Genomic DNA, 27,561 nt, shown 5'->3' with positions numbered 1-27,561 from the left:
TTTGGCTCTTGCATAGACAGCTGTGAATTCCCCCAAACCTCTAGATAAGGTCCTACCACAACTTCCAGCTGTCGACATTCCTCCTTCACCTTCCCATCACAGCTACAGAATTCTTCCCTGAAAATTTCACATGGCACTAAAAGAAACAGCTGATGAACAAAGTTCTTCCTAGATTAATGTTTTCCATGCATACATCATACTAGTACTTTCAGCTCGTGACAAACTGAGGAGTGTGCCAACTTTCTTTTCTGGGCAGCAGGGCTCCCACGGTCACATGATGGACAGAAGTTCAACAGGCAAAGCTTTTCCCACCATGGATATGGAAATGAGAAATGCAGGAGCTGCCAAATTTCTTCTTCCTATGCAGCCATTAAAAGCATAGTGATCTTTGTCAGAAAAGGAAGTTGGGAGAGAAGGATTATCTTATGACACCAAAGAAAGTTGCTATGAAAAGACAAAGTGTGAGCCAGTGTGGTGTAGGGTTTAGGAATGTGGGAATGGGACTCAGGCAACCTGGGTTCTAGTCAGACATGGAGCCAGCTGGGTGATTTTTGGCCAGTCACAGACTCTCAGCCCAGCCTGCTTCACAGGGTTGCTATTGTGGGGATAAGAATGAGACCAGGAGGAGGAGAATGATGCAAGCTGCTGTGAGTTCTTCAGAAAGAGAAAAGGTGGGATATAAATCTAATAATAAACAAACTTGCATGCAAGAAAGCAGTATGAAACAACACCTTGCATGAAAACAGGTGGTAACATATCTTTATCTCACAGCATCAGAACAGGGATGGAAAATCTTTTTCAACTTAAGTTGCCACCCAGGGAAGCTCCAGGATTAAATAACAAGAGGGGCATTTAATCTTTAACACTCTGTCCAAAAGATGCAGTGCTAAAATTTGCATCCTGTAACTCCCAACATTGTACAGCCAATCCTGCTGGGAGTTGTAGGACTTTTTTCTGTTTAAACATGCATGCAGTTGTGTCCCAGACTGTGGGCCCCAACTTTTTTGAACCTGTGTGCACATTTCAGAATTTGAGAAAGATCTCTCTGCATGACTACAGAATACCAGATCAATGGATTGCTGCCCTGGCACATCTACCTGTCATATCTGTGGATCTTGGACTGTTTCTTACTCAGCAAAAGTTTTGCTTACTGACTGTTGGACACTGCAACTCTTTAATAAGGGATTGCCCAATTCAGGTAATTGCTGGTGGTACAATAAAGCTAATGGTTCTATTAAGTATGTGTCTGTTAGCAATATCTAACTGGGAGGACAGTATTATACAAACTATTTCTGTACTTATTTTAAATTATTTAACTGCTTCATGGAACTTCTGAAATGGTCAGCAGAAATAGATTGTGTACACCTTTTGACAGCCAAAATACTGATATTATACAGTCAGGACTTCAGTGAGTAGCATATAGACATTACCCTCAAAGGAATAATTATTTGGATATTTGGTCCACTTTTGTTGGCAACTTTGCTGTATTTCTAGAAAATTTTATGCCTTTTGCATTGCTATGGATGCAAATCCTTGTCAGTATATAAAAATAATATGACATTTTGTTTTTTGTGGGGTCCTCTTCATGGGTACCATTGGAGTTTCCCACAGGTGCCATGTTGGAGACCCTTGCCTGATTGGAAGCCTGTCCCAAATTCCAGATGAATAAGGTGCAACTCAGGTGAGAAAAAAAATACAATACAGGGTGTGCGGATACATACTATGTCAAGGAGGCATTAATGGGCACCATATTACAATCACAACTGGTAGTTGAGGGAATAATGTCCACCATTACATGCTGGTTGATATGGGGAAAGTAGAGGCAATCTACAATAGTAGCTGAGGCGGTAGCACATAGCTACTGTCACACAGAGGTTTAGCATTTTCGGCTGAGCAAATTACAGGATTTTTCTCTGCAGCAACATTCAGAAAGTCTGACCCTGCCTTAGCAACCGTTTGATACAACCAGCTGGCCATGGGCAGCTATCCAGCATGTGCAACAGCAGTTCAAATGATCTGCACAAGCCTGAAGGTTTGCATAAAGGAGCACTCCAAGTCCAGGAGTTACTGCAAGATGGCTGCTTCCACCAGCTTAATGGATATGTTCTAGGACCCAAAGCCAAACAGCCCTTGCTGAAATGAAGAAAAAATGCATGTTCCTCTAGCATTTTAATGATCGAAGTGATTTTGTCAGGTTCAGCTTTTCTGTCAAGAAATAGCTATCTAACATTTATATGGTGCTTTTATTTATTATTTATTTATTTGGAACTCTTAGGGGTTCTCAAAATGTTTCATGTTATCTTGACAATCCTTTTCAACCAACCAACCAACCAACCAACCAACCAACCAACCAGCAAAATGCCTTCATGCTAAGCTTGTATTTTTATCCACATCTCCAGATGTGAGGCTGGGCGTATCAGAGGGTGGCTTGCCTAAACCACCTAGTGAGTTCAAGGCTGAGTGAGACTGAAGCCAGGGATGTCCAGTTTATAACTAAAAGTGTCTAACTACCATGTCATTTTGGTTTCCACGTATTCTTAGAAATACTGTTAACCTCACTACAAATACCTTGAGTGATGAGAAGTCCCACGGATGTAATGCTTGCTTTGGATTGTCTTCCTTTCATGCTGGAAGCTCTTGTAATATTATAGTTTAACCTGTGGGTGCAAAACCACAAGCACAGAGGCCAAACGCAGGCCCCTAAGATTCTCTAAATGGCCCTGCCCCTTGTCCCTCAGCTGCTGATCACTTGATGGTTTCCCAGCTTTTGAGCAGTTCTTCTCAAAAGGCCAACATGGTCTTCCTAAGACATGGCTACTGGCAATAAGAACTTTAAGCTAAAATAGTCTGATGTTTTAGTTCCTACTCATGCTTGCCTTTGGCCTCACCCAGTGCTAGAAAGTGACCACTGCTCCCAACAACTTCTCTGAAAGAGCATTCAGCCCTTAAGATGAAAAACATTCCGTCTACACGCTTGATTTTAGACATAAATAGATAGAGGTCCATTGGAGGGTTAACCCGACAGTCCTATCCACTGCCCCCCTCACGTCTGCAGAGAAAGAGGCAGCTCCCTAAAAGGCACTTTCCAGAGTTTGCTCTATTCTTGCCCCACTCTCAGTCTAGTTCCCAAATGCTTCTCTTGTTTCCCACTCACTATTAGCTTCCTCCTCCTCTGACTCAATATGCTTAGAGGATAACCCTGTACATAGAACTTTTTATGTTTAAATACACATAGGGTTAACCCTCCCAACTTTGTGTTACTTTTATTTTTACAGCTATGTCATACCTTTTCTCCTTTTGTAAGGAACCCAGTGCAGCTAGCTTTGCCCTCCTTTTTTCACATTTATCCTCACAACAACCCTGTGAGGCAGGTGAGGATAAGTGTCAGTGAGTGGCCCACAGACTTTCAGTAAGCTTCCTGGCTGAATGGGGAGTGAAACCCAAATCTCCCAAGTTCCAGTCCAATACTCTAACCACCACACCACATGGCAATATCGCCACTGACTATTAAGGGCATTCCAGCTTCATTCTCCACTCCAAAGGGTTTCATCCTGAATCATCCTGCTTGTGTTCAATGTTTGGTGCCTGAGAAATGGGTCTTCTCATTAGGCATACCCAGACTGTGGAACCAAGATTTGCTCAGCCCCGCTCTCTCACAGAATAAATATTTCTACCGTTTCTCACAACTAAACAGTAGTTGTGAAGACTAAAGCAAAATGTTCACATGGCTCCCCTTACCCACCATTCCATGTTTTACTGCAACAAAAATAGTCTGCCTACCCAGAGAAGAGAAGAGAAGAGAAGAGAAGAGAAGAGAAGAGAAGAGAAGAGAAGGAACATTCATCAGTACAGTGGAGGTAAGCTTTTTTTATTAGCACGGATGCTGATGCCATATGCCACCTGCCTTAGGCTTCCCTGTTTGCTCCGAGTTTAGCTGTAATTTCACAAGATATAGGGGGAAATGACAACAGCATTTCCCAACAGCAATCTATTGATACGTATTGTACCACAAAGCCTTTTGGAAGGGTTCAGCTTCAGTAGGAAGTTGCGACCCATTCAGCTTAGAAAGATTCAGCTCTTAGGAGAGATGAAAGTGTTAGAACTGGTTTATGTCTAGGGATCAGCACAGGTGTCTAAAAAAAAACAACTACCCTTGATGACATGGCTATGAAAACTCATGAGGACCACCTCTGCTTCAGAATTGTCTGCTGCAAAGATCTTGAGCATGCGCAACTTTGTATTTTAAACTCATTTAAACTCATTCACATCACTGTCATGAAGACAGCAATAAAATGGAGTTTGCCAATGCTGCTGTGCTTCTGAACACATTTAGTTAGCAATAAGCCCCATTCTGTCACAGCAGGTATAACATTTTAAGTAAACAAAACAAAATAAGCATCTGTAGGTGTATAGATGTCTGGATGCCCACCCCAGCTGACTATATGATTTTTGTTAAATAAGAATATTGTGACAACCAGTGTCTGCCCCCGTGGTCTAGGTGTTAACTCCCATTCAATTTCTCACTGCCTCCATCACCTATCATTCTCTGCAAGGTCCTTTTGAGGACCTCTGGGCCCTGGACACTCACAAACATCGTAACTACACCAGGTGCCTTCAGCTGCTTCTGCTCCCACAATACTGGAATCTGGTTCCCAAGATGATAGCCCATCGTGCATGGCACAATTCACAATATTTGCATGGGCATGGCCAGCTGAAGAAGTGGGGTGTTAAGCATGCCCTCACCCAACTGTCAGCAGGCACTCGTAAAGGACAGGCTACACAAATGCTCACTGCAGAAAAAGAAGGCAACCCTGTCATTATTAACGTCTCATCTTGGTCAAGCCTATATGATTTTGCCACATATGGAGGCAAGAGAACCTTTAGGCAAATTGTCATGCTTCATGGATAAAATTGCATTCATCACACATCTTTGATCTCTGGACCCGTGGTCTGCCTCCAATTTCCTCGGCCCTGAACAACTTCAAATTATCTCTTTTTCTAGCAAAGCTGTGCCCAGGAAATTATATTGGCTTTACACCTTAAGAATTAACAGAATTGTTCACATCCTGTGCTAGAAAAGTGCTTGATCCAACTTCTATTCATGGCCTTGAATGGCTCAAATAAGAAAGAAAGCTAGGCAGCATTCTCTTCCTGTCACATTAAAGTGACTGTAATTAGCAGTTTCAGGTTATGATAAAGTAGTATCTGATGCTGTGCATGCATCAAAACCCCTTTCACTGTCAAAAACTGACCAGGGATTTCTTTAAGCCTTTCCAGATGAGACTGTTGCTCCACTGTTACCTACTTTCCATTATGTAGAACTGAGATCCGAACTCTGCTACACAAAAGACCTTTCCCTTCCTGCTTTTCCTGTACCTAACCTTGAGGTAGCACTGTGCTGTAGACAATCAACACAATCACACAGGCAGGAAAACATGCTTTCTTTCGCTTTCGCACACAAGAAAACCACAATAGAAACCACAATAGAGTCTCTCTCCCAACAATAATCTATCCGGATGCTACTATTAAGATCAGGGATCTGCCTCCCAACTGGCCCCTCAGAGGAAACCTCAGCTGGTAGCAGTGGCAGCGCCCCAATTATGGAACAAGCCTTCCACTGAAGCCCACCTGGCACCAACGCTTCCACCTTTTTGGCACGAAGTTAAAACTGTTGTTTAAGACAGGACATTTAATCAGCTTTAACTAACATATTGTGGCATTATGTCAGCTGCCTAACAGATCTTCTCATTTAACATGTGTTAGCTATTGTATCTTTTAAAATTTGGTTTTAAATTTTGCTTAAGTGTTGCTATTCTTTTATGACATTAGCTACATTTTATATTGCATTTCTATTGTATTTTATGTTCTGTTTTAAACTACCCAGAGACATTCAGCTACTCAGTGGTATAGAAATAATGCTCCATTTTCTCCACTCTAAACAAAGCTGGGAGAATGCTTTTTGAAACAGAAGGCAAACTGGAGGGTCATCTCCAGTCTGCCAACTATACAACCATGAGTACAAAATGATGAACACAGAATAAATGCTTTGTGCAAAAAAGCATTGTGCTCTTTATAATAAACATTGAAAGAAATTGGTATTAAGGCAATTTCTTATGCCTCCTATGCAGCTATTATATGTGCAGGATCCTGCCAGAAAGACAGATAATCTACCAGGAACAGTCCCAAAGTGAAGATTCTTGTGCAAGTGCTGAAAGCTAAAATGCCACCTATTCATGCAACCAAATCTTGAGCTTCAAGGTTGGTACAATCGAACTGGAATGTTTGACTCATCTTGTTTTTCAGGGAGATTAGAAAGCCTTGGAGAAACCTGACCCAGAAACAAACCTGCTGTATTTATGGGCCAAGGTAAATTTATAAAATTTTCACCATGACAAGTTGCAGAGCAGTTTGTGTGTGTGTTCTTTCTGTAAGAAAACATCTGCTGCTTGTGGTGACAGAACTCCAAATCAGTGTCCTGGCAGGCTGCCATGTTCCTTCCCCATGCCTTGGAAACGATACTTTGTCATTACATGGGGGAAAGGACATTTTTTCAAGCGTTCTTTTCAAAGACAAACTTTGTTCTAAAATGAGATGATGTTCCATACTGGTCAGGAGAGATTGCCATCTTTTCATTCTCATACTGTTTGTTTTTAATCTATAATATTTCTGAAATGACAGCAGGCCCTCATGAAGTGCTATTTCTGAGGCACCAAGAGGAGGTCTGGTGGCCCTCCAGATTTGGAGGTCAGTCATTGCAAGCATCAACAGACCAGCTTCTTACAGAAGGAATGTACACACAAGCCATTCTGCCACTTCCAGGGAGGCAAACATTTTAATAATTTCTCCCACCACCAGAACTTTGCCAGAAATGCTACCTAGGCTTGCAAAACTGAGGTGCTGTTTTCAACACAGTTTTATTAAAGATCAAGGGTAAGCCTAAGATGCCTGCAACCATTTCTCTTCCCTGCATTTCAGCAGCTACCACCCTGCCATTGTAGGTGCCAAAACCACAAATTAAAATTAAAACTGGCATGCTGCTGTGAAGCACCAAAAGGGCCTTCGGCAGTCCACAGCAGCCCCAGCAACCAAAATGTTAGGCTATTTTTAAAAAATCAGGATTTCCTCAGAACCTGTGTGGATCACATGTGACTCGCCTCAGTTCTAAATACATTTTAATCAGACCCATGATGGTGTGCTGGTTAAGTACTGGCTTTGCACTAATGAGACGTGAGCTCAAAATTTCAGCTGAGAGAAAACCCTAACCTGTTTCACAGGACTGCTGGGAAGACGGAATAAGATAAGCCTCTCTCTGGCACCTCAAGCCGCACCAAGACAAAACTGATTTGCTAGGCCGTATTTGCACTCCTATTCCCCGCTTCCAAGTCTTGTGCACTCAAATGAGGATTGGCACCATTTGTTTTCCCCACTTTTAACTACAGCCAGACACACATTATGCATGGTGGGAAGATGAAGTGATGGGGGATTTTTGTTTGCCTGGTTGACTGGTTTGTTTTTCTCTATGTCAGGCTACTGTTAAAGCAGAATTTGCCAGCTACTGGCTGTCCAGATGTTTCTTCCCGCAACTCCCACCAGGCCTAGCTGGCATGGTTAATAGTGGGAGATGAGAGAGGCTGTGGCCCTCTAGATGTCGTGACTTACATGTTGCTCACCCCTGTGTCAAAGGCATTAAAAAGATATAAACCCGATTCTCAGCATCAGCAAGGCAGGAGAAAGACAATATATAAGGGATGCTCTTCTTATTGAAGGTCACCCTGAAAGGTACGCTCCCAATAGGTTTTTCTAGATAGGCTCCTTGTGCTTCATTTGTCCCTATGCCTTTCATTCCAGCTGTGTGTTATTCTTTCTAAATGCTCACCTGCTTCACTGTCAGCACCTTAGTAAGCAGCTTGCTTGCCAAGTTCCAACAAAGGCATACTTTCAGACTGCTCCCTGACAGTAACAGCTCCCTGCACACACCTGGAAAATGAGAACGCTTGACTTGTGACATTAGGCCAGTGGTAAAGAAACAGAGGCAAAAGGAGGAGGAAAAAGGAAACATTGGGAGGATAATGAGTCTCCCATTTAGGTTAAATGAGAACTGAATCCTAATGCTGCATGTGGAAAAGATGTTGCTCTAGCAAGGCTGTATCCTTTGAAGAGGACAATTGGATGTTGCCCCAGGGAAAGAAAAACCTCCAAACCAATCAGTAAATGAGCAAAGACAGCAAAGTGTGAATTGCCACTGCCTGCCAGACACTTGCAAGCTGAAGGCACACAACAGCAGCACTACTCAAGATCAAAGGACATCTGCCTGCCCAAAGGACATCTGTCTGCCGCTTGCAGTTAGTGTTACCTATATGGTTAGGCAAGCTAGCTGGCTACCAAAGAACTGAAATCAGAGTTGCCAACTTCCCGGTTCCCCCCAGCCCAGCACAGAGCTAGCAGGACATCTGTGCCTTGAACACTTTTGCAGCAGGCAGAAATTCAGCATATGAAGCTTTATTTCCAGGAGAAGAGAAGCTTTGCTTCTGGAATGTTTGTATAAGGTGCACCAATTGCTAGTACATTTGTGTGTGTGTGGGGGGGGTTCACTGTTCCAATTGTTCCCTTTAATCCCTAAATGGTTTAGGAGCAAGTTGTTTGAAGGACTGCTTACATCAGGGATGGGGAGGGGGACTCCTTGCCCATAGACAGGATATCACTGAGCAGAGATAATAAGGTATTTACAGGCAATCAGCCTTTAAGAGCTTTGCAAAGGATAAATCTATTGCAAATATTTTGAGCTCTGCTTTTAACAGGCACAAGAACTGCAGTACAGGATTGACCTGTGTATTTAGCAAAGTCCAGAAAGGTGGTGCACCTACTTAAGGTGCCCATGTGCAAATCAACTAAAAAGAAGATGCATATCACCAACAGAAGAGTCCAATTTGCATATGCTGACTTACGTTATAGATGTGATTTAAGAGATAATTATTATTTAAGTAGAAATTTAGTTCATCTCAAAATAGTGCTGAAGACTGTAACCAGGTGATCTGGGTTCCTTGCTCTCAATGGGCAACTTCTTTGTTTTTAGAAATTTTTATTAGGATTTTAAACTAAAACTACAAACATCAATCATCGCACACATCAGATTTACTGGGTCAGCCCCCTACAACATATCTTTTAACACTCTGTGATCATACTAAAATCCATTAAGGATTTTCAAGGTCCAGCTCTTCTGCAGCTCTTTACCAGAGGTGGACTGGATGACCCTTCAGAGAGAGACCTCACCTCTACAGAAGATGTCACATGGCTACTTTACGCCAACATGAACTTGCCTGGGCCTTGCAATCAGCCACAGAGGCCACGCTTACACAACCACCACAAAGGTCCAGCAGGTTGGGTGTGAGAGAGGAGGATGGCCCCATTAGAGAGAAACTCTCTCCCTCAGGAAGCAGGCTGCATTAGAGGCATTTAAACCTGCTTTTACTGAAACTGCTTTTAATTGGCTGTGAGACAGCTGCTGTGGTAGTTCAAGTGTTGAACTGGGACTTGAGGAGATCCAGTTCTCATCCTCACTCAGCCACGAAGCTCATGGGATGCCCTTGGGCCTGGCACTGTGTCTCAGCCTAAGCTACCTCAAGCAGGGTTGCTGGTATGAGGATGTGATGGACCTAGGTAAGCTGCCTTGGGGCCTTCACAAGAGGAAAAAAGGTAGGATATAAATGCAATGTAACAACAACAACAACAGTAATAATCCTGATCTGCAGTTGAAGATTGTGAAGGATTGCTGATACTATTATTTGCTGTTATTGATTGTGCTTCTGTTTATTTGTATGCATAAATTATGGGTGTTTTATCTTTGTTTATGTACATAATTTAGATGTGATATTTCTGTCTGATGAAGTAGCATAAAAACATATAAAGGCATAATATTTTAGAAGCTGAAACACCAAAAAGGCCTACAAGTCCAAATGCTTTTGGGACCCACTCTCCTTTCAGCATTACCCAGTACCACTGAGCTTGTTGAATTCACTAAGGCAGCTGCATAGCCAAGAAGTGTAAGAACAAGTCCCACTTTTGATTAAGAAGCGTGGTTTAAGAGGAACAGAAATTAGTATTCCAGATAGCATCCCTTGGAAAAGATAGTTTGCAATAGCGTTTCTAATAGGCATAACTTCCTTGCTTTCTCCTCCTCTAAGAGGGTCACCACCTGAAAAACATACAAGCAAAAAGCGTATGTGGTAATCCTGTGCTTTTAGCCACCACAGATTAAGTAGATGGACGCTACTTTAGCTCCATGCCAAGACATGTCTTAAATGGCTTAATTTTTTAAATGTTAAGTTGCTATTAAAAGGCATAAGATCAGAGCCTGGCTGGGTACCAGCTAAGAGCCACAACTCCATAGGAAGCTCATCATCAACCAGGGCCTATCTAAGATATTTTTGCTCTCCAACTAAAAACTATAGACAGCACCCTTTCTTGTTGCATGAACAAAAGCAGAGCGGAGTGGCATGAGACTTTCTTCAACCTTGGCACTGGGGCAGCATCTTCCACCTCCCCTGAAGGCAGCCGACTAGCTCAGGGGATGCAGGAGAGGCTGCTTGGCACACAGCTCTTTCCTCCAAGGCCTCACTATCTGCAGCCACCTCGTTCTATGTAAAAGCAGGGCAGGCCAGCCAACAACCTCTGGAGCCCTTTGGTCCCGCTTCTCCTCCTTTTGCTGCCTGCTCAGCTGCCCCTGAGTGAATGCCCAGTAACAAGAAAAAAAGGGAAGGAGCAGAGATTCTGGGTTATTCTCATCTGCTTGGGAGGGGTACTTCAGGTAGAAGGATGAGATACCCATTTTTCCTGACAACAAAACTATCCTGGAACTTTCGAAAGAGGAGCTGGATTCTAAAGAGAGTTGCACTGGATATATTATTGTTTATATTGCTACAAAAGTGGTGTATGTGGTATAGAGAGGAATCTTTTGTAATCCTATGATGATGTGATTATAATAGAACTGCTTGAAGTGGTCAAAACTGGCTGGACATAGGATTACTAGAATAGTTCAACTCTAATCTGGCAGGTATCTTTTTTAGGGAAATTATAGGGTGATGCTCACAATAGCTGACCGTAAGAAAAGTTAAAGAGATACCTAGAAAGATGATGTGTCATCTTCCCTTTTGAAGCTAGAGATTATGTAAGCAAGGAAGAGAATGTGAAGAATAGACTGGCAACTGGAGGAGCATACTGAGGACAGGGGAGAGAGTTGGCTTTTGGTCTTGTAAAGGCATCTGAGGGATTCTGGTTTCTCTAGAAATCTGATGTGGATGCACTGGATTTGTGTATCACCACAGTTACTAAGAACAGCATAAGCCTCCCCTGACCTCCTTCCTAAGGAAAGAAGCCCAAGGCATACTGCATCCTGAAGCTTCTTATAGTAGAAAACTGGGAAACATTATAGTTTATATCTTTGTGACCTTGACGCCAAATAGGCCCTCCATGGCTTTGCAAAGAGTAAAGCAAATGCAGAATTCAAAGAATAAAAAACAGTTTATCAAAAAAAGGCAGTTGTTTGCTTAAACAAAATATAATCCAAACACATCTATCCATTTCCCTAAAAGGAAAAGCCAATCTTGCAAAATCAGGGCGTACTGCGGGTAAGCACACCAGAGTAAGGCAGCCATCCTCTAGACAGCTGCTACTTGTAAGGATTCCAAGCCAGTGGTGGAGCAGCACGAGTGGAAAAATTGACTGGTCCCAAACACAGCCTCTTCCTTGCAGGAAGCAGGATCTGAGGCTGAGATCTGTTCCGGAAGCATCACATACCTGTTTTCATCTAGCTCGTTCAGCATCACTTCTGCTAGGATCAAAGAGGGACCAACAAAGCATTTTCAACAGCCTGAGTATTGCCACCGTCATGAAGCACACAACCAATATTCCTAGTCTCTCACCATTTCAGGATTTAGAACTGCTTCTGCATTTCTGATACATTACAGCGAAAAGCCCAGACAAAACTGTCAGCCTAGATTTAAAAGAAAACACTCTGAACATGAGTTCAGATTATAAACACATAAGATAATTCACAGGATCATCATGACTACTGAACTAAAGTGGAATTTTGTCTGCTGCCTCATGCAAAACACATTTGCTTTATTTCCCAAGTTTTAAAAGGGATTCGGCCAATTGCCCTGATGGCAATGCACCACCTCTAATATCAGAGGTGCTTTGCCCATGCGCACCAGTTGCAAGCAACATAAGGGAGCCTATTGTATTTGTGATCTGTTTCTAGGTTTCCCAGGGGCAATTGGCTGGCCACTGTGTGAGCAGGATACTGGACTGGATGGGCTTTGGTCTGATTTTAGCACAGCTCTTCTTATGTACTTGTGCATACCAACCCGCAGCTACTGATTAAACGCAGCCAACTGGAAAAAGGGAGGATGCTGTTCTGAGCCGTATCAGACCCAGCACACTCCTGCCACGCTCATGCCCTGCTGCACTCATAGCCTACCATTTAGGGACTCCTGGGTCTATCATTTCAAGCTGTATGTTCTGACCATGGATCAGACCTGGAGCAGGGGGCTGCTCAGGAAGCAGGACAGAAAGAGATCAGCCATGTGGAAAGCTCCAGGTGGAGCTGGAGCTGGAAATTGAACAAGGCTGCTTGGTAAGGAACAGAGCAAGATTGAGATGGAAAAGTGGGACAGTTACTTCCACCTCCATTCAGACAAAGGCCTGGTCTCTTAAAGGCACCTGGCCTGTTAGCAACCTGTGGTAACATGGGAGGATGTTAGCTTCCTAATGGCCCAACTCCCCAGAGCCTGAGGGTGGGAATGAGGCCTCCACTGGAACAGGACAGCTGACATCTTCCTAGTGAACTGGATCCTGGGGAGGCAGCAGCCTCATGATGTCTTTCTGTGGCTGAGGCACCTGCCTGAACCATTAACTATGGAGCCTCTTTGGGGGGAAAGAGACTTGGATCCTCCACAGATGAGGGTTCAGGAGCCTGGCCTATGACTCTGGGCTGTGAGGCCCTGGACCTCAGATCCCAGGTCCTGCCCTAGCTGCCCCACCACATCCATGTAATGTTCTGCCTGTAGCCTGCCATGTTCTGATTTGCAGTTATTTTGCTTCTCATATCAAACAGGCTATGGTTTGAAAATTAGACTATCCTAAGATACTGCATTATATGCTCATTGGGAAGGCAGCAATTCTCTCAGCATTCCTGGCCAGCAATCTGGCTGCAGCATTGAACAATGTATACCATGAAAGTAGAAGTCATGACATTATAGCTGCCTCCACCAATCAGGTGCTCTCAAACATTTTGGACTACAACTCTGAGCTTTCCTGTTCATTGGCCATACTGGCCGGGCCTTCTGGGAGTTGAAGTTCTAGACATCAGGCTGGGGGAAGCTGCATTACATGGCCAGGTGTACAGATCCTTAGAATTTTTCAAGCTGCAGCATTTATGAGAATTGCTACTGTAGGCTCTCAGACAGTGTAGATACTGGATGGGTGGTGCATGGGTGGGATGGCACAGGCCTATTCCAGACTTACACTTCTAGTGCAAAGCAACTATTCTCAGTTCTTGCTGGGAAATCTGCCAGTTCACACAGTGTGCTGGCCCCCAGTTTTGGAGAGGCCTGGGGCAAGAGCCCTAAATGCCCCCCCTCCCCAGTGAGCCTATCTTCTCACTGTCACCAGCTGCCTTGGCTCCTCCTGTGAGCACATCAGCCCTGGCATCGCCTGCCTCTCCTTCAGCCACCGCAGCTGGCTGGGTCAGAACAAGAGATGGGCAAGGAAGGAGGCTGCAATGGTGAGAAGCAGGGGCAACCCCAGGAAGCTCTTTTCGTGGGGACCTTGCTGGGGTGCAGCCCAGTGTCTCAGCCACGCCTGTTGAGCAATGGTGAGTGCTACCCTGGGAGGGCAAGGCCGCCATGTGAAGAGACTGGGGGCACATGCTGGCAAAAGCCGAGAAGCACAGTGGACAAGCAAGAAGGAGGGACGGCAAGGAGGAAGGAGCAGGGCCTGCCGAGGGCACCAAGTAACACACTGGCTGACTGAGGGTTACCCTTATTTGTTGTGGTCTTCAGCGTTTCTACCTTTCCTGTTTTGTCTGTTCTCTGGGCTTTGTTCAGCTGCTGTTTCCTTCCCCAGGATGCATGTGGGCTCCTAACGGAGAATATTAGAGAATTCCTCCAGGATATAACCTCACTGTAGAGCTGCTGTTGTTGCCAGGAGCCTGCATAGGACTTGTTAATGATGTTCGTGTTACTATTTGGGCTCTTCCCAGTATGGTTGCCTAACAGGGATGACTTCGGGGCAGGCTTCCTCAAACTGCTGCTCTCCAGGGGTGGCAGACTTCAACTCTCATCAACCCCAGCCAGCATCCACAACAGTCAGAAAACCTGGGAGAGCAGTCCAAACCATCAGGGGCTGGGGAAAGCTGCTTTGGGGGATGGCAGGCACTACCACCCATTTCTCACTATCCTATTTTCTCCCCCGTGTTCAGTCACAGTATGTCTGTATTTAATGCATTCGGCACAAACGCCTTCTCATGATAATAAGCTTTGCCATACCTCCATTTCCCCAAGCTTTTCTAGAACTGCCTTGCCACTGTTACCTAAGGGATTCTTCTAAAGTAGGGGCAGGTGATTTCTGGGGTCTAATTCTCCCTGAAAATCCACTGTGGTGTGCACCCCTGCTCAAATTTGGTGGAGTGGTGGCAAACAGTGGAGCACTCACAGACAGTCCTATCAGAGATGTCTTGAGAATCTGAACACATATCAAGTGTCTTTCTATGCTGCAGCATTCTCTTGGTTATTTCTAGTTCCCAGCAGAGAATCTGCCACAGCTTCACCCAACAGGGTACCCGGTGGATGTTCTGGACAATAACTTCCAGTATATCCAATCATCATCCTTGCTGGTTGAGGCTCACAGGAAAACATTTTCTGGGTGCCAGGTTGGGAAAGGCTGCTCTAGCACCATTAGTGTGTTCTTCCTTCCCTCCCACACACCAAATACCATGGTATGAGTACCTGCACACTCCATCATTGACTCATAGAGGCTTCCCATCCAGTTTAGAAACCTGAACAATCCATATAAGAAGTGAAGGCTCACATATTTGCCTTCCTAACACACAGAGGGCTGTGGGGATGGACTACGAATGGTGGCTCCGGGGGCAGAACTGACAATGTCATCCCTCCTCAGATACCTCATGCCCAAAGAAAGCTGCTGTCAATTATATACAGTGCAGAGGTCCCTGACCTTTTTGGCCCCATGGGAACTTGGGGGAATTTGAGAAACTGATGTGGGCACAACTCCAAAATGCCTAAATAGTGATTTGCCACTTGGCACCTACCTGTTGCATCAGTGACTCTTATGAGTGACATCAGTGAAAAGTACATCTCACTTGTTTCTTGCCTGACAGACAACATAGCAGTGCTTTAATAAGGGATTGTCTAATTCAGCTACCTGTTGAGAGGGCAATGCATTAATGGTTATTTTAAATATAGGTTGACAATGCCCAATAGTTGCTTCTTTGGAGAAGAGCTTAAAACACAGATAATTATTTCCAGTACGGTATAAATTTTGTACCAGTATGGACCTTAATAGTATATTTACTGATATATTCAATATTAAGTTACTAACCAGCTTCTTAAAAATGGTAGGGGGAAATAGATTCTCTGTGCCTTTCTGATCTCTAAAAGACTGCTATTACAAGACTTAACACTTAGACTGAGGACTATGCTTTTGTTTAGTAGCAAAGTTGTGCCCAAACCATCATGACCCCATGGACAACATTTCTCCAGGCTCTCCTGTCCTTCACCATCCCTTGGAGTCAACCCAAGCCCACACCAACTGCTTCAGTGACTATATCTAGCCACCTCATCCTATGCCATCCCCTTCTTCTTTTGCCATCAATCATTCCCAGCATCAGGGTCTTCTCCAGTGAGTTGTTCCTTCTCATTAAGTGGCCAAAGTATTTGAGTTTCATCTTCAGTATCAGGCCTTCTAAAGAGCAGTCAGGGTTGATTTCCTTTAAGATTCACTGGTTTGATCTCTTTGCAGTCCAAGGGACTCTCAGGAGCCTTCTCCAGCACCACAATTCAAAGGCCTCAATTCTTCGGCGCTCAGCCTTCTTTATGGTCCAGCTTTCACAGCCACACATTGCAACTGGGAAAACCATAGCCTTGACTGTACGCACTTTTGTTGGCAGGGTGATGTCTCTGCTTTTTAGTATGCTGTCTAGATTTGCCATAGCTTTACTCCCAAGGAGCAAGCATCATTTAATTTCTTGGCTGCAGTCCCCATCTGCAGTGATCTTGGAGCCCAGGAAGATAAAATCTGTCACTACCTCCACTTCTTCTCCATCTATTTGCCAGGAAGTGATAGGACCGGATGCCATGATCTAAAGTTTTCTTAATGTTGAGTTTCAAGCCAACTTTTGCGCTCTCCTCCTTCACCTCCATCAAGAGGCTCTTCAGTTCCTCTTCACTTTCTGTCATTAGAGTTGTATTGTCTGCATATCTGAGGCTGTTGATATTTCTCCCGGCAATCTTACAGTGCTTTTAATATATGAATCAGTGGCATGTAAAACACCAACTGCAAATAGATTTTTTCTGTCTTTGTTGAAGCCCATGTATGACTGCTAGAAATTTATATACAATGTATATGGATTCAATGCTATGGATATCTACAAATCCATGTGTGTACATTAAAAATAAAATAAAATTACATTCTGTGGGCATCTACAGGCACCCATTTGGGATCTCTGATATAATAGGTACAGCGGCTATACTCTCAGTTATACAAGTTACTGAAGAGCAGGGCTGGATAAATCTCTCCTTTTTGTGCGTATGAAGTATTGGAGGTTATGCTGAGAAAGATTTGGCAAGGGTAGTTTCTTCTGCTATTGCAGCACTTCAGCATTTCCACTCATGCTGAATCGCTGGATGGCAGGACTCCTCCTAGAATACAGAGCTTCAAGAACATGCACAGCTGTCTTCTTCCAGAATTTCTGGATGAATGCCGGGCCCAAAGTAAGCTTGCTCACCTTCAGCTACTGCACGACGAGGAAGGAGAATGAAACAGCAGGTCCATTAGCAGGTCTAACTGGTTGAAGTTGCTCCTATCAATATTCTCCTTGCTATGCATCTGTTTGTATGCATTTGCACAGATTCAGAGTTGTGCAAATCTGCACTCTGAAAAATGCACAATTTCAGAATGCTTGAAAAATGCATATTTTTCATGCTTTAGCCTTTGGAAGAAATATGTAATTTAGTTTGGGGCTTTTACTCTAGGTATTTTTCTGTCAATAAAATTTGCAAAAAAAAGTTAGAAAAATGTTTCTCAAGTTGGCAGAATAAATACACATTTAGAAAAGTCAATCCACTGTGGAGTCTGCAGGCAAGATGCTTAGATATCCAAGCTCTATTTCTTCAGCATTCCTACAAAAGATTGGTTACTTTTAATAGTCTGACACCATAACAGGTTGCTAATGGCACTGTGGCACTAATGGCAGCTTTTCCACCTTGTTCTCCTTAAGAGATTTGCTGTTGGTAAAAAAAGATGAAGATGAAGAAGATGAAGATGAGGAGGAGGAGCAGGGAAAACACGGGAGGCGTGAGTGGAAGCTGAGGAGTCATTTGGTGTGCTCATAAAATTCTATGAATGAGGCAGAGCAATGGCATGATAAAGCCTCATCAAGAAGTACCCTATAAGATATGAGCAATAATTTACCTTATTTATTAAGAAGAATTGCATAGATTGGTAGAAGAGCTTTGTAATGCCAGTGACATCCATCCCAGTTGCTTAGGCATGAATGAGAGAGAATTGATGACATGGACATAAATATTTTATTTCATTTTTTTGTTTGCAGAAAAACTACCTTGAAAATTGAATTTCAGCTCTTTGGGTATATAGGAATATCAGAGGAAGAAATTATAGTAAGAGTAGCAAGTCAGGAACCCACTGGGTATGGGCAGCTAGAACATTTCTATTTTCTTCAGCTTTTGAGAGAGATTTCAGCTTTTGAGAGAGTTTGAGACGAAAAGGCAAAGAGTATACTTGGACTTTTCCCAGAACAGCTTATAATAATACTCATTGACAAAAACAGTTTTGGCAGTGACTGAACTGGAATAATTTACTAATGCTGAGCCCTGGGAAACATCTCCTTCATACACAGTATTCACTTTGCATTGGAGATAGAAGTATTCGGGAAGAGATGGGATTTGGCACATGCGCCTGTTCCTCAGTCACTGCTCGTGACCCCCAAGTCCTTAGTTTTCTGAAGTTAGGAAATTGTTTCCTAGAGCTCCATTTCTTGCTGTTAACCACATAAGGAGTTGCCTTGATGAAAGAAGCAGAAGCTTGTCCAAGGGCTTTTGCTGCCATTACACATTTAAAGGAGATTGCTCTGGAGGAGAAAGGGAGCCAAATTGCAGGCTAGAGCTAAAATTCAAGGGATAAGTATGTGCTACACGCAAAAGTGTAAGAGTAACTAAGTCCCAAAAATGCTTTTTGTCTGTTTTGCTTTTTTAAAATTAAAGCACTTTGGTAGAACAGGATAGAATTCAGAGCAAAAAAAGTGGTGCGATGGGGAGGCGGCGCTTAACCCTTTCCACACTCAGGTTCACTGCTCTGAATGTCTTCCTCCCAATGGGCCTTTTCAATCAACGAAACAAAAACCGCACATGCCTGTGTTGAAAAAGTGCTTTTCAAGTCAGCTCCAGACACAGACAACATGGTCCTCATCAGCACTGGGGTTTCTTTTCCCTGTCCAGGACCCCTGCACTGTCTTTTACAGCTGCAAGAAAGCAGAAGTTCAACAAGCACATTTTCCAGCTTTGTGCCTAACGTATCAGCCCTATTTTCCACGCCCTGCCTTCTCAGGCTGAGCAGCAGAATGGTCACGAGAACAGAGAGTTTTGTCGCATGCTGTCGAGTTGTTTCCAACTATGGTGACCCTAGAGTGGATCTGCTTCACAATGGCCTGGCAGCCCTGCTCAGTTCTTGTCAACTCAAGGCTGTGGCTTCCCCCATGGAATAGGGCCATCTCCTATTTGGCCTTCCCCTTCCTCTTCAGCCTTCAACTTTCCCTAGCTTGAATATCTTCTCACTAAACCTTGCCTTTTCATGATATATCCAAAGTGCGACAGCCTCAGTTTCATCATTTTTGATTCCTGGACAAGTTCTGGCTTGGTTTGCTGGAGGCTTGATTTGATGTACTTGTACATGTGTCAGTCCAGGGTATTGGTAAATCTCTCCTCCAACACTATGGTTTGAACACATCGGGTTTCTTCCTGTCACCTTTCTTCACTGTCCAGCTTTCGCACACATACATAGCAATCATGAATACAATTGTGCAGATGACTTTGGCCTTGGTTTCCAGTGAAACATCCTTGCACCTGATGCTCTTTCCCATTTCCTTGCTCCCCTTCCATGGCTCAGTCTTCAAGTTTCTTAATAGCAGTTTATTTGAATTGATGTTGAATAATGTTCAGCTGCAGTTCTGCTTTTGCACTTTCTGCTTTTGCTTTCAATGTAGTCTAGAACACATCGACCAATCTCTTCCTGAATTTTTTTGATGCACTCTAGAAGCTACTGTATATTTATGGCATGATCTAATGTATATTTGTGAAATGATAATGTATATTTATGGCGTGGTTTGGTACACTCTAGAAGCTAACGTGGTATAATTGTGCCTCTTCCTTTTTGAAACCCATCCTGAATTTCAGGCATTTCTTACATCATACAGGGTAAAAATCTTTCTTGCAACACCTTAAGTATCACTTTGCTTGCATGGGAAATTAGTGCAAAGGTCTTATAGTTTCTGCACCTCTTAGCATCTCCTTTCTTGGCGAGAGGAAAGTATATTGAACATTCCAGTCTGTGGGCCATTGATCTGTTTTGCATACTTGTTTGCATATTCTTATTAGAATTTGTACTGATTCAGTCTCGGTAGCCTTGAATAGTTCTACTGGTACCCAGTTTGTTTTAGGTGGTTTCACATTACTTTCTAATACTGCAGGCTCTTCCTCATAGGATTCCTTTTTAAAGTGGTAGGTCAGCTTTTCATCTCCTCTGTATGGTGTTTCCACCTTCTCTTTATTTTATCCAGGTCAGAGAGTATGTTTCTCAACTGGTCTTTTAGCATTCCCACTCTAGGTCTGAATTTCCCTGTGTTTTCCTGGATCACCTAGAAGAGATCTCTCCTTTTTCCTCTTTTGTTGGTTTTGTCTGTTTCTTTGTACTGGCGATTACAGTGGCCTATAGTGGCTATTGCGGGTTTTTTGTCACTATGTGTTAATCACTGAAAAGTTGTATTCAGGATTCTATCCTGTCAACTTTTGCTTTTGCTTCTCACATGGCCTTAGCAAAAAATCTTTCTTCAGTCATCCTTCTAGACATGTGGGGTTTTTTGTTTGGTTTTGTTACTGTTTTTGTTTTCACAACTTGAATTGTTCCCTTGCATTCTTCCCTAGTAATGTTTTAGCTCACAGTTATCCTGGGTTGTAGTCAGTTCAGTTCAGTAATGAAATTCTGCTCTTTATGTGAGCTTTAAATTTCTCAGGAACGTTATTTAGATTGTATTTTGGTAGTATGCATCTATATTTGATAGTAATAGTTCATGATAATACTACAATCCACTCCTGGTCTTGTTTGGGCAGCAAGAATACAGCTTCTCCATTTCCTATTTCCAGTTATGTAGTTTATTTAATTTCTGTACTGACCAACTGGTGATGTCCCTGTGATCTGATTGGGTGCTTGAAATGTGCATTTGCAAGAAACAGCTTATTGGCTTCACAGAATTCCATGTGTTGTGCTCCTGTTTTGTTTCCAATCTTTAGGCTGAATTGTTCCACAATGTTGGATTCCATTCTGTTTCCTAATTTTGTGTTCTAGTCACCTGTGATTATCAGTGTTTCTTGTTCTGATGTGTTATCACTTTCCTTTTGGATGTCTGCATAAAAGTTTTCAATTTCTTCCTCATCAGCATCTGTTCTTGGAATACAGACTTGAATCATGGCAATGTTAACAGGTTTTCTGCTGATTCTGCTTGATATGATTCGGTTGCACTTCATATTATGGCTTCATATTATGTACTACATCTTGCTTCAGTATTGGAGCCACTCCATTTCTTTTAAGTTTATTTCCAGAGTAAAACTTGGAGGGGAAAACTAGAATTGTTTTTCTGACTGAAAATGTCCCATAGCAGTTCCCTTTAGTTCACTCACTCCAAGTACTTAAGCATTCCGGTTTTAGGTTTACAGTTTCCAGTGTACCTTGAATCATACTTCTCATGCTCCAGTTTTATGTGTTGTGTATTCCTTTTACATCTGTGCATGAATTTAGTTACAATTCTCAATATTTAGTAAATTGCTGCAATGTGAAATATTTTGGGCTGCCTTGATGTAAGTGTGCAAGTTAGACCCGGTATTACAATAGACCTGCTGCCAGTGGGAAAGGAAAAAGGAATGCTGTTTTTTTTTTTTAATTTAAATCTGGAACAGCACAGCTGGTTGCATCTTTTGTCTTTCTGAAGGACATGGTTAAGACACCTGTCATGCCGAGCAGTTCAAAATTCACCACTCTGACAATGAGGAGGAGGAGGAAAGAGTGTTAGCACTTTTGGGGCTGGTCCCATCACGGTTTGCATGCAGTTGATAATGAAGAGTTTGTCTCCCAATAGGGAAAACAATCCTGTAATCCTTGGTCTAAAGCATACACGAGAAAAGCCCACTTGATCCGATTTTTACTAAGAAGTTCAAGTGTCCAACACCATGTTTCTTACTCTGCTCTGCCAAGGCAAACTTTGGCAAGGCTGCCTGGCAGCTTCCAGCTGAGCGGCCGTGTCCAGGGATGTAAGTGTATATCCTATGGCCTCCCAGTGTTTGGGTTGGAGCCACTGCACAGCTGGCTCTGAAGGGAGCAGGGATGCTTTTAGTTTACTCTGAGCCACTAAGGAAGTTCATAAACCCTCACATGAGGGCATGTGATGACATGAGGAACTCAAGTCTCAGGGAAGCTGGCAGGAGCTTCAGAGGTGGAGTAGCCTGCCCCTTCATAAGCATGAGAGAAGCACCACACCCCTTCCACTCGCAGCCAAAATAAGCCTCTGGAAGTACTACGGAAGCACATGAATGCAGAGCGGTGCAGATTGATATGAGCACTGAATGGCCAAGAAAGACAATGTCAAGAACTGGGCCTCGCTCCTTTCAAAGCAATTTTCCAAAGGAAGCTTTGGAATGTCTGTTCCTTTCCAATGCTTAATGAAGTTAGAGACCATTAAAGAGAACTAGGGAAAGCAACTCAGGGACCCGCTGCCTAAACCAGTTTATGGCAGACTTTCCCTTTACAGGAGAATAGAAAGCATTAGAATACCATGTGCAATCTGCAAAGGGGAGGCATGAAAATGGAAAGAAAACCCCCCCAAAGAGAAACAGAAGTTCATCAGGCTTCCAATCTCAGCATGTGAGTTTCGAACAGGAAATCATCTTAATTCATTTCAAGCGCGTCTTCAGACACTGCTCTAATACAAGCATCTTTTCTTCCCACAAAGGGTATTGCAAATTTTAAAATACTGATTTTGCAAACACAAGAAGATCTCTGTTCTAGATTAGTTTAAGAGTAGCTTCAGATACATGCATAGTGGGTGATTCTGGACAGATAAAAGGAAATACTTCTTCACACAATGCATAGTTAAACTATAGAAGTCTCTACCATAAGACTTTGTGATGGCCACCAATTTGGATGGAGAGTTGGGTTATCGATGGCTACTAGTCAGGATGGCTAAATATTAGCCCCAGTATCAGGGGCAAGGAGAGCAGCGTTGAGGTTGGAGGGTGGCAGGAGAAAAGTGAAAGGTGATCAGTCTACCTCTGGGCCTCTTCCTTTTTGGTCTGTTGCTTTGTTTTGGAGAGGAAGGAGGAAAATATGACAGAGGAAGGCACATTGATAGAAGTGCTGAGATAGCGGCTTGTTGTTTGGATAGATTGCTTCCCTGTTCACAGTGAAAAGCTGTTTCTCAGTGACTCAGGTGAGAGAAGCCAAGCAGTTCAAGACCGTGGGGTGGCTGAAATTGGGCCCCATTGTGTTCTGCCCATGCCTCAAGCCCAAAGGATAGCAGGAAATAAAATTGTTCTTGCTCTTCCAAATTAGTGTGAACCATTTTTTAAAGAAAAAAAATTGAAATTTGGAATGCAAATTTCTAAACAAATGTATTTCATTTTGCAAACTGGAAGAGAACCTGGATGGGGGCCAAAGTAGCTTCAACAGCCCTACAGTGTAGGTCACACTGAGTAATGCATGCCAGGCTGTGAATGTTCGTAACAATGCTGCAGTGTTACTCACAAACTTGTTGCAGGTGGGGTCTATGCTGGGTGCGGGGAATAGCTTATGGTGGTCTTGCAGTTCAGTCTAACTGTTAATATGGCAGGTAAGAGAGGAAGCCGAAGCAGGCTTTAGTTCCCAGTTTAGTTTTATTTTTTAAAGAACCAGTGTGGTGTAGTGGTCCAGAGTGCAGGGCTAGAACTCAGGCGATCTGGGTTCTAGTCCCCAGAGTCAGGGCTGCTGGTGTGGGTAAGACTGAGAACAAGAGAAGTCTGTGAACTGCTTTGAGTACTTTGTAAAAATAAAGGCAGGGTATCAATCTGCACAGCCCTCAGTTTGCAGTAGAGGCCAACTAGCCCAAAACATCTACTCAGCCCTCCTGCTGGGCCAGATTCAGCACTTATTTGCATGCAAGATACTCATGTGCCACTGGCTCACATGAAGACCAAGTACACTTAAAAAATTTTTTTTGGGAACTATACAAATTAAATTCACAAACGAAAGGAGACCCAAATTAGACCCGGGAGTCCTCTCTTTGATAGTAATATTTGCTCTTGCAGCCATATACTCAGGGAAGAGACACAGTGCAATGTTTTGTTTTGGAGCCAAATGTTCCCTTTATTTCTGACATTCCAGTGGAAGTGCAGGTCTGCGGCCAAAACAGAACCATCTACACGCAAGAGAAGAGCAGCAGCAGTGGAGGTACAGTTTGCAGGTGGGAGTGTTGGCAACTCCCTTCCCCTTCCTTCTTGCCCTTGAGGCAGGCTGGCACTGGCCCTCGCAAAGACTAAGACGAAGAGGAAGAGGAGGCGGAGTTGGCCTCTAGCAGCCAAGCCTCTATGCACTGGCATTTACCTGCTCACATATATGCCTACCCGACCATTAAGATCTGAGCAAGAGGCCCTTCTGAAAGAGCAATTCCGCAAGGTGAAAAGGATGGTAAACAGAAGAAGGGTCTTTTTGGTGGCTACCCCCCTCCCCCAGGGAATAAGCTCCCCAGTTAAAATTGCCTAGCGCCAACTCTGTTTTCATTTTGACACCAGGCAAAAACATTTCTCCATCACAAAGTCTTGTGGTAGAGACTTCTATAGTTTAACTATGCATTGTGTGAAGCTGTATTTCCTTTTATCTGTCCAGAATCACCCACTATGCACATATCTGAAGCTACTCTTAAACTAATCTAGAACAGAGATCTTCTTGTGTTTGCAAAATCAGTATTTTAAAATTGGCAATACCCTTTGTGGGAAGAAAAGATGCTTGTATTAGTGCAGTGTCTGAAGACGCGCTTGAAATGAATCAAAACTGTGTTTTAATAGTTGATTTTAGATGTTTTTAATTTTAGTGAAATGTTCATAATTTTAGTGGCATCAGGCTCACCTTGCCACCTTTAAGAATGACCCTGTTAAATTGTTTTTATTATTAATTTGTTATTTGTATTTTAATGATGGTTTTTAATGTTTTGTGGTATATTTCTAATTTTTGCCTGTGGTATGCTGCCTAGAGAGTCTTTTGAACTATTTGGCAGCTTATAAATATAATAAATACATAAATGCACCCCCTGTCACACATGCACAGAATATCCCTGGAACAGATAACCTGTTTAAGCAAGGAAATTGCAGGTCAGTGGATTTTCCCATGGGAGATTTGAGTAAGATTCAGGACTTTCTGTGGGCATATTATGGAGCAGAGAGTCAAGTGGGAACCTGTGGTGTTATCTGAGCTGCCTGACAGGAGTCAAGAATGTGGGTGTCTTTACTCCCCAGAAATCAGGCAGTTTGTGGGCTGGACCACTGCCTGCCTCTTCAAGTGAGCACCTGGGTAACTGCAAAGAGACTGACTGGAGTTAGGGCATCAGAGAACAGAGGCAACGCCACTGGGCCTCCAGGGTGAGGCAGGATGCAGTGACCTATTGCACGCTCCTTTCTTCTTCCTTTGGAAGCAAGCATGTGGATTTTGAGCTGCGACAGCAAGCCCCAGAGGTTCATTCAGTCCCAAGAGCTGTGCAGGGGACTTTGGCTTGCAGAACAGAATGATGAATCTGCCTTTTTAAAAAAAAACCTCTCAGCTTCTCATTTTCCCATTCTTAAATTCACTTCTATCCAAACCTCAAGAATATTTTTAAATTTCCCATTAAATGTTCATATTTTTGTACATATTCCCCTAATGCATGCATTTTGTATAAATATATTTTTTCTGAGTATGCACAAACTTTGTAAGCAATTGTAATACATTTCTAGCCCTGTGTTAAATGTCTGATCAATGTAGTTATTGTAATTGCTGTATTATATGTATTTTATTTGGTTTTATTTTTACACCGTACAACATCCAGAGAGCCCCATAGGGCTGTGGCAGTGCTCTATCAATTTTAAAAAACCTAAATAAATAATAAAATGTGCATTTTTGTTGGATTGTGAATTTCAGAGAATATCTGAGTCTGGTTCATTTAGTGGTTTGCAAGTGCAAAATTAGCTACGTCTGCATTAAAATGAGAATTTCTTCCACAGACCACACTGGCCTTTACAGTAAAACGGTTGCAGACGCAGAGCAAAACAACTTTAGCCCATCCTATCCAGACCTCACCATTAACGTATTTCCAAAATATGAAGGGGTAAATGACAAGCTTCTGGAGGAACAATCCCACCCACGTTGAAATTCGTCATCCTAAGCAGCAGTTTAGCTGCTTTGGGGACTGCATCACAGAGCAGGGTCATGGCCCATTTAGTTACAGAGTTCGCAGAGCCAAAGCTAGAAGCAGCTTTTGTTTTTCAAATGATCATACCATCCCCCACCCCAAGGCAAAGTCCTGGTCCCTCTCTGTGTTTTTTGAAAACACTCTGTATTTCACTGAGTGCACAGCCCGGTCCTCCCTGTTCTGACTCTGGAGACAGAATGGGATATTATGTCATCTCTAGACATGGTGACCAAAGCTGAACCCACTCAATCATCTGGATGCATTTATTCTACACGATTAGGTACACAGCCTGCTATGCCATAAATCAGGGATTTGCAATCACAGTGCATTTCATAATGACTCAGGCTATTAAAGAGCTATTTATCATACAGATCTAGAAATGTGAGGGAATCCATCCATACTGGTGAAGGAGAACGTTACCATCTGGATAGGGTTCAAAAATGCACCCAGCAGACTGCCATGCTAAAGTACTTCCCTGAATTTGGGCGTGCTTTATGCAAAGTAAGTCCACCTGATTCACACCAGCCTGCCTCAAATCGTAGTGGTCAGCACGGCACATCCTGTCCTGGACCTCGAGTGCTTCCATATCTATTCCAAGCTGTGCGGAGATGCTGTCACTTTGAACACTCCTGCAGAAGACTCTTTCGGGTGGGGAAGGGGATGACATTCTTGGACTACGCTTCATTTGATACTGTCTTGGCAAATCATTCACTCCCCATTTCTGCAGGAAGGGAGAACTGAGGTTCATTGAATGTTGGTGATAAGCCACCATAGTGAAGCGACAGGTGCGCCAGAGCCATGGAGCACATATAGTCCTCCATCTCCTCTGTGAGCTTTTGCTTCTAGAAAACATATGTGCCACTGTAGAATTTTTGTATAATAGCCATAAGCCTCAAGTACCTAATTAGAAATATGGCATAGTTTTAAGCTTGCCTTTTCACTACTTCTCCCATTAGATTTCCTGTACTGCTGCCGAGACCTTGTTTTTCTGTTATTAACAGAAAACAGAATTCAGAAAGTGCTTCCACATACGTAATATTGGATTGTTATCAGATGACAGACAGTATCTCATAGTCAGGATCTCTCCAATGCAAGGGTAGATAACCTGACACCTTCCAGCTTTTTTGGACTCCCATTCCCAGAATCCCTGACCATTGGCCATGTTGGCCGGAATAAATCAGAGCTGTAGTCTGAAGCGCTGGGGGGGCAACACATTATCTATCCCACTGTGTTTACACAGAATTCCCATTTAGTAAATTCTCCTTGCAACTTTAGAATCTTCCTTGCAGATTTTCAGCATAATTCACTTCTTTTCAACCATGCCAAGGCATTGCTTAAAGGATTTTCATCAAACTATTATTGAAATGGCTACATAGCACTATTTCACAATTAAGAAAAGCATACCAAGTAGAGCCTAGTAATTAAAGTCTTTCTGAACTGGAACAAATTAAAGGGCAGTCCATCAGAAACACACTGGTTGTGCTAAATAGAAACAAATGCAGGCTTGTGCATTGCAATGAGAAAACTTCTAATGAAAGGTACAGAAGCCCAGCCATTCTCCACAGTACTTT

At 43.1% G+C, this 27,561-nt stretch overlaps 1 long non-coding RNA gene across 9 annotated transcripts in view; it reads left to right on the top strand.

Annotated features, from left to right (window-relative positions):
* The window catches only part of LOC123026640, a 28,762-nt gene extending 3,069 nt beyond the window's left edge, over positions 1–25,693 (top strand). Inside the window, exons 3-7 of one of the 9 annotated variants that reach the window (XR_006415352.1) lie at positions 1,028–1,198; positions 1,612–1,681; positions 3,772–3,857; positions 6,304–6,366; positions 23,935–25,693. This is a non-coding gene — a long non-coding RNA (uncharacterized LOC123026640). Of the gene's footprint in view, positions 1–1,027; positions 1,682–1,919; positions 3,858–6,128; positions 6,259–6,303; positions 6,367–7,848; positions 8,580–23,934 lie in introns of those variants that run through there. The other 8 variants (XR_006415348.1, XR_006415351.1, XR_006415345.1 and 5 more) reach the window with 8 other exon arrangements.
* The last annotated feature ends 1,868 nt before the right edge of the window (positions 25,694–27,561 follow it).

The sequence above is a fragment of the Varanus komodoensis genome, unplaced genomic scaffold (assembly GCF_004798865.1).
Source record: "Varanus komodoensis strain SLA01 unplaced genomic scaffold, ASM479886v1 scaffold3, whole genome shotgun sequence".
Classification (NCBI taxonomy): Eukaryota; Metazoa; Chordata; class Lepidosauria; order Squamata; family Varanidae; genus Varanus; species Varanus komodoensis.
The sequence above is the reverse complement of the archived record's forward strand: the minus strand, read 5'-3'. Positions and strand labels throughout refer to the sequence as shown.